This window comes from Emydura macquarii, unplaced genomic scaffold (assembly GCF_026122565.2).
Source record: "Emydura macquarii macquarii isolate MOO-44397 ecotype Brisbane River unplaced genomic scaffold, CSIRO-AGI_Emac_v2 contig_1230, whole genome shotgun sequence".
Classification (NCBI taxonomy): Eukaryota; Metazoa; Chordata; order Testudines; family Chelidae; genus Emydura; species Emydura macquarii.
The window spans coordinates 4,902,885-4,908,884 of record NW_027131367.1 but is presented as its reverse complement, the minus strand read 5'-3'; the positions used below and the strand labels follow the sequence as shown (position 1 = coordinate 4,908,884).

General features: G+C 42.0%; 1 protein-coding gene across 4 annotated transcripts in view; it reads left to right on the top strand.

The window, feature by feature from the left end:
- Positions 1-2,248: 2,248 nt before the first annotated feature.
- KCNJ16 (potassium inwardly rectifying channel subfamily J member 16) overlaps positions 2,249-6,000 on the top strand; it is a 41,979-nt gene continuing 38,227 nt past the window's right edge. For 3 of the 4 annotated variants that reach the window (XM_067547299.1, XM_067547302.1, XM_067547301.1), the window contains exons 1-2: positions 2,249-2,366; positions 2,445-2,515. The gene's annotated coding sequence lies outside the window, so the exon portion shown is untranslated. Of the gene's footprint in view, positions 2,367-2,415; positions 2,516-6,000 lie in introns of those variants that run through there. The other variant, XM_067547300.1, reaches the window with a different exon arrangement.

Here is a 6,000-nt window from a genome sequence, read left to right as displayed (position 1 = left end):
AGCTTTCTACTGCCAAAAGAAATAATATTTGTAGATTGTGTGTATGTGTGCGGGAAGCGAAGTAGAGAGATTTAGGACTTCTTTTCCAAACTTCATTCACTTTTTGTGCAGCAGTGCAAGGGAGACCCAAATACAACTATTGTTATGGGCAGAAGAGCCCATAAGCTCCAGCTAAGATTGGGGCCCAGTTGTGTGAGGTGTTATACAAATACATAGTGAGAGACAGTCCTTGCCTCAAAGATTTTACATTCAGATAGACAACATGGGCAAAGGGTGAGAGAAGAAAGAGCAGATCAGTGGTAAAGTGGGGAACAGCACTCAGGTCCTATCCACTGGAGGGCAATGCTTAACCCCAGAGTCTTCATCAGAAGGAAACACAGTCTGCTTTTTTGCATTCTGAACATTGGTCAGGTTAGCATCCATCACTGGTTGCATGAATCTCCTTTGTGAGTACAAGGAGACACAGCCCAAACCACAGTTCATGTACATGAAACCTCAATGAGTTGTGTTTCTTTGGATACTCGTCTGCAGGGGCTAGGAGGAAGGGGCAAGAGGGAGCTTTTCAAAAATCCTCCAAGCTTTTCAGAGTGCTCCAAAAACACATGGAGAATTACTGTCCTGAACTCTCCACTCCGGGTACTGCTGCTGCCAGTGCCAACTCACTAGGAAAATCATAAGAGACTTTCAGTGGGAAGTAGGTACCTAACCTGCTTAGGAACTTCTGGAAATCCCACTAGGCATCTATCTGCAGCTTTCGGTGCCTCCGTACTTCTGTAAATCTGGCCCCGAGAGCTAGAGATGAGGGAAGGAATGCCTGCAACTCTAATGACTCTTATTGTTTTTGTGGTATTACTTTTGGGGTTCCTCCAAGCTTAGTATCTCTTGCTGCTTCAGCTTCCTCGGTGGTGCTATTAATTGTGGAACTGAGCTGGACCTCGTAATTAAGGGACTGAGACCACAGTTTTCAAACTTGGGTGTCTAAATCCATGTCTACGTGAGCTGGTTTGCAGAGGCATTGAAGTCAATGACAGACATGCGTGCTCGGCAGCATCCAGATAATTGATTTAAGGGCCTAAATATGGATTTGGGGCCATAATTTTAAATATCTAATTCTGAAGTTGTGGCTTTAACTTCTAGCCACCCTCCACTGTCCTCTGAGGTCTCCTTTCATAGGATCACGCTCCTCCGTCTGCTGTGATGAACCTCATGAGCCCCTCTGTGCCCTTTCCAGCTTTCTTTCATTTTAATTTAATGTTCATGTTGATTTAGCACTGTTAAGTGAACCTTGCACTAGTACTGAATGGGCGGTATGGAAGCAGTGCCTTGAGCAGCAGGCAGTCTAAAGGAACAAGTCAGTACAGTGAAGAGGGATAGTGTAACAAAGAAACACAGAATGGAGTGTGTCTACCACAGTGTGACTGTTTCACGGGCTTTCAGAGGCCTTTTTTGAAGGAGGCAAGAGGCCGAGTGGTGGGCTTTAATTGGGAAGCTAACGTAATCAGGAAGGGTGATGCAAAAGGAGGCGCAAAGTCAGGAGTAGGGAAAAAAGGAGCAATCCAGAGTCCAGCCTCGGTGGGTTGTAAGCAGGTCAGTGTGTATTGGAGAGGAGGTCGGGGATATAGGCAGAGGTGGAATTTTGCAGAGTCATGGTGGGCAGGATGAGGCACTTGGATGTGACGACTGTGGCAAATTGAGGCTAGTGAAGGAATTCAAGAACTGGGGAGACACGGTCACAGCACAGGGAGAGTAACTTGGTCAGCTGCCACTGGAATGCAGAGGTGATGGAAACAAAAATCCAGCAAACGTTTTTCAATGTCTAGAAAAGGTCCCAACGTGAAGAGAAGGGGAGTGTGTGTGTGTGTGTGTGTGTGTAAGGGGTGAAGGGCTGCATTTTTGATCATCTCCTGAAACATTTTGCACACCTATAACTTGTTCCGATCCACATGTAACACCATGCAATATGTAACCAGCCTGTCTGAAGGAAGGTTAGTCCACATTCTGGTACGCATTTGAAATGCCACCTTACCCTTGGAACAAAAGACTCTAAAGAAGGCAACACAGGAGCTTTATGTGCCTTAGTCCTAAAATAACATTTCAGCAGGTACTTGTCAACCAACCTTGCCTGTAAACATTTGAAATATCACTTCTATTGTGAATGGTATTTCTTACACAGAAAATCTTCCTCCTTTATGCTGTTGAAATCCTAGCCTGGCTGTGCTTCAATGACCTTAGCATTCTGTAGCGTGTGTTTGAATAGCAGACAGGGAAGTAACCAGGCATGTTGCTGAGTGGCCGTCACCTGTTTCTCAAGATGCCAGCAGCTAGCTAAGCAGATCCCCAGGATTAGAGTGTAGGAGCAAATTGGGGTAAATGTTTAACTTGAATCTTTGGAGTTTGTGGCTTTTGCCTTTCTTTATTAACTCAACATGGGTTTTTCTTTACAGTTGCACGACTGCAGATGCGCAGATACCAAAGGGACACTTGATATAACTTGCTTATGGGAGAATGAACAAAGGTAAGGTGCTTTTACGTTTATAGTTTTACACCTATAAATTGGCGAGAAGTTTCAAGCTTCTATTTTGGCTTTTTCTATAGGGGAAGCACAGCATGTAGAAAGTAATATCAATATTGTGTCAGATAGAAACAGCAGAATATCCAACTAGTGTTAAAATTTTCAGAATGAAGGAAATTTTATATGGCTCTGATGATATTTTCTATCTTTTGAGCAAGATGGCCCATGTACCTTTAAGTCTTGTCACAATGTTGCTAGCAAGATCTCACTTGCAAAGCCAAAGAGACAGGAAGAAATGCTGTTCAGAGTTACCAATTTTTGTCCCTGAAATCGTGTGGGTAGAGCTGGTTGGAAATTTTCTGACAAAATTCTCATGGGCTGGGAACTCCCCCCCCCCCAATCCTATTTGTGGTAGTATCCCATTGAAAGTCCTTTGGCTTCTTCCCTTTTTTACATCAAATCATGGGATAGATCAACCTGTTTTAATACTAATATGATATAAATTGAATTAGCATGAAAAGTGATTAGTGACAATGAACTCTTTAAAGGTCAGACTAGATGATCACTGTAGTCTCTTCTGGCCTTATGATCTATGAATATCATAATATACACAATCATACACATGAATACATTCACATTACAGAAACTATGCACAGATTTCTCGTGCCCCCATTTCCCTGTCCACCAGGGTTCTCTGTACCCTGCATCTTCCTTTCTCTGTTTCTCTTGCTATTATCTTAATTGCTTTTAGTACTACTCTCATCTCCCCATTCAAATAGATGGCCTTATTATTTCTGTTGTATTATGGTCTAAGGTTTTCATCAGACCCTTTGAAAAGCTCAATATAGCCTAATTATGCTACTCACTCCAAATAATTGTGTCCTTCTTGCATTTTACTTCTTTCTGTGAAGTTGTAAGTGTGGGAAGACTGGTTCTTTGTGAGGAAGCCAGTTGTTGATTCATCTGCAGAGTACACAAAGCAGTAATGGAGCTTGATCTTTGGTGCAATACAAGCATTCATTTTGTATTACCTGGGTGTATGGTACAGAGCAGCTCAGAGTGACTGTGTAGCTGAGCTCTGCCTTCATGCTCACTGAGATGATTTCAAGTGGGAAAGGATTCAGAGGGCTCTTTGCCAAAATTAAGTCCCCAGAGAACATTCAGGTAACAACCAAAGGGCTGGAGTTTTGTTTAGTTTAGTTTTAATGGAAGGCAATTTTAAAAAAAAATTAAAGTAAAAGAAATTAAAGCCATTACGGAGACATTGTCTATTCCATTGTTTCTAGAATCCATTGTAAATATTAGATAAGATCTGGTGCATTATGTATAATAATAATATAACAAAAAAGTTGTTTGCAAACATTAATTAATTAATGAAGAGCCAGATTATTCCACTCTGACTCACTTTGCATAGGACTTTACTCCAGGAGTAATGCTATTCATGGAATGGAATAAGCAATAGATTTTATGGATGGGGAAACTGAGGCACAGAGGCGGTGTCAAATGATTGGGTCAAATTCACACAACTAGTCAGGGGTAAGTTGAGAATAGAACTCAGCCTCTAATTCTTACCCCTAAACAGTGTCTCATTCCTGATTTACATATCCTTCAAAGATGGATCAGGAAAGAGTCTCCCCTCATCACCCATGCCTACCATTGTACACTCAGGTATGTGCTGCATTATGGGGATGAGTTACCTTTCTCTTACGCTATTAGGCACTGCTGGTGAGAAGATCATTATTATGATTTATTCGTATGACAACAGCACCCACAACTTGCTAAGCACTGCCCATACACACCAAAGAGATTGTCCCTGTCCAGAAGAGATAAATTATTGGTCTGATCCTAAATTCCTATATTCCTAGGAAGTAAAACCAGAGGGCAGAAATAGTCTTTTTGTTCTGTTTGTACAGTATCTTGCACAATGGGGTCCTAGTCCATGACTGGGGTTCCGAGGTGCTACGGTAATGCAAATATATAAATAAATAAGAGTGATTTCTAGCTGCTTGAGAACATGGTGAGCAAAGGTCCACAAACACATTATAAAATATAAAAGTGGCACATTGCAATAAGCACTATAGCCCATGGAAGTTCACAATATACATATGCCTTGGAGGCAAATTATAAATGACAATTTAGGAGCTATTTATGCATCTCTTGCTCCTGTAAACATGAAAAATCACTCTGGACTCATTCACCCTTGGCCATCCTAGGTGCACTGACCTATTTTTCTATGCTTGCAAGACAGAAAGTACAATTGCTATGAAGTCCAGGATCTAGTTTAGGCCAGACAGAAAATTGCTTTTACCCGTGCAAAGCAAGCAACCTAAGGAGCTGGGAATGGGATTTCATGCCAGTCCCTGTTCTGATCAGAGCTAATAGTTTAGTCAGCAGTAAGAATGGTCATGCTCAGGGGGAGAGGATAATGTGCAGTTGCTATGGTGAATAACAGATGTTGAACTAATTCCTAACAATGCCATGTAGGGCCAGGTTCTGTGACTCTTACTCATGCTGAATAGCGTTGAAATGACTGGGGGTGCTTTTGGACAGTAAGCATTATCTGTAAGGAATCAGAATCTGGCCCATAAGAAGGAGAAAAGTAAATGAGGAATGACATTCTTGAAAATTAAACTCATGGATTTATCATGAATTTAGCTTATTCCTCGTCTGTTTACGAAATAAGTAGAAAGACAATTGCAGAGCAATGGACAACAAAACGGCACCTGTTGTAAAGTAGCTGAACCCAGATGTTGCAATCCTCAGAGAGGTTACAAAATCAAACCAAGCTCTCTGGGAGAGTGTGAGGCTTGACAAAAGGATAAGGAACCTTCAATCTGTTCAAATACACTCTAGGTCTGTATAGGCTAAAGTGCTTTATTATTTGGCAGGTGCTTGATATATGATATGAGTCAGTGGAGCTCAGTCTGTTTCCTGGTGATTTTCTGCAACCTGGCAATTCAACAAAGCACCTGAGCATGTGCTGAACTTTAAGCAGGGATGCCTTCCTACTAAAATACACACAAACAATGGGACGTAGCGCATGCTTTCCTGATTGGCTGAATAGCGGCCCCAATCTCAGCCAAGGGACAGATGGTTTATTCAGAACTTGAATTTCCATCCTGACCCTTAAGTGTGTAATTTCTCTGAGTCAGTGGAGAGACAACAGCAGAGCATTGTGGGAAATTTTGCACTGCTGCTGCCTGGACTGTACTAGGTGTGTGGGTAACAATTAACTCTGTACTTATAGGCCAGGTGTACATTAGGGAATTTGAGGAAAACATTCCCACCGGTGCCAGCCCCAGCTCTGCTTTACCAGTGGGAGCCTTGGTATAGACAATGCTCCCGTGACATCTGATCTTTTTATTGCTATGTAAATTCCATGTGTTCGGCAACAGTATAAATAACAACCTCAGAGGGTGACATTCTCCGCACCATTAATCCATCACAGCTCATTGGCATTCATTTGACTAATAGAGGGGAAAAAATTA